Here is a 1770-nt window from a genome sequence, read left to right as displayed (position 1 = left end):
GGTTAATCGTCCAGTAACAAATAAGAGTAGTAGAGCGTATTCGATGAAAGAAAGCGAAGAGAGAATAAAATAATTGGAATCCATAGTTGTGATGCATTGTTGTATTGGATTGATATATAAATCTTGATCTAGCTACAAGGATGAGGCTTTATTTAAAAATATGGAAAGCCAAATTGTAAAAACTAAAAATGATAATAGAAATTACTAGTTTTAGAATCTAATTGGACCAAAAAAAAGATTTTTTTCTAGTGATCCATGTGATACATTTTTTCTTCACATTCATTCAAGATATTATGAGAATGAATCTATTACTGAATTTAATGAATTAAACTTTATTAAGGTAAAAAAAAAAGTTTTATTAGGTCACTGTTCACTCTAAATTAGAAAATGAATTCGATACAATTCAAAAAGCGAAGTAATGATCAAAACAAAATGATTTTTGAATTGTATTCTAGAAAAATTTTATTCACAAATAAAAACTCAAAAAGAGTTTCATTTTTTGAGTGAAGTTACACAATCCAGTTCGTATTATTAGTTTATGCTCAATGAATCGGTTGATAGGCATCGCGAGATGGATAAATGTTACAAATGATGAATCAAATTCATTTTATATGCGCCTGTCACTTTATCTTTGTTCGTGCCTTATATAATGATAGATGAATAAAAAACTTTCAATTGAACTTATTCTTTCAATTGTTATTTTTGCGTATCCTCCTATTTTACAAAAATAGGAATTTAGGTAAATGATTTCTAAACATATGTATAAAAATAACCACGTCATGGCATGCTCAATTATCTCTTAGCCTAGCTAAGTTAGGCTCTTTAACCATTGTTGTAGCTCACCATATATATTTCATGCCCCTTTATCCATATCTAGCTATTGACTATGGGACCCAACTGTCATTGTTTACACATCACATGTGGATTGGTGGATTTCTCATAGTTGGTGTTGCTGCACATGCAGCCATTTTTATGGTCAGAGACTATGATCCAATCTTTCGGAAGCAGATTGAATAACCGGGACATTGAGTAATATCCAGAAAGGCATTTCGAGAATCGATCTGATTTTATCTCTGTTCCTTCCGTTTGAAGAAAGGAAGGATCCCAAAGAATCGATCTTTCTTTTAATTGTTGAATCTCTCTTTGATTGATCAATGCGTGATATTCCGAATCCTCAATACTAATGGAATCCAAACGATCTCTAAATTGATCAGAAGATCCTTTCAGTTGGCTAGAATCTGTTACTTGAACGAAACTAGATCTTGTGGAATCATATTGAATATTTGACGACATATTCTGTACCTTCCTAAAAAATCGATCCTTGTTTACCAACCACACATTGTCTAACCAAATCAAATTCTCTCTCGATACGTTCCTCAAAAAATCCGATTCGTGCGGATTCTTCCCCCAACTAAGGAAGAGATCTTGGCGGAATTGCCACATATGAAATTGAGCACAATTTTGCAAAGAACTAGCCCGCTTGTTTCTTGAGAAGAGAGTGAGACGAGCCGTTTATCATTACGATAAGTGTCAAGTGGAAGTGCAGTGATGTATGCAGCTGAGGCATCCTAACAGACCGGTAGACTTGAACCTTGTTCCTACATGACCTAATCAATTCGATCAGGCACTTGCCATCTATTTTCATTGTTCAAATCTTTGACAATACGAAAAATCATTGTTCAACTCTTTAACAACATGAAAAAACCAAAAGCTCTGCCCTCCCTCTTTATCCATCCAAGGGATGGATAGGTATCTTACATCTGAACCGAA

This window comes from Olea europaea, chromosome 14 (genome assembly GCF_002742605.1).
Source record: "Olea europaea var. sylvestris chromosome 14, O_europaea_v1, whole genome shotgun sequence".
Classification (NCBI taxonomy): domain Eukaryota; kingdom Viridiplantae; phylum Streptophyta; class Magnoliopsida; order Lamiales; family Oleaceae; genus Olea; species Olea europaea.
Note: the sequence above shows the minus strand (reverse complement) of the source record.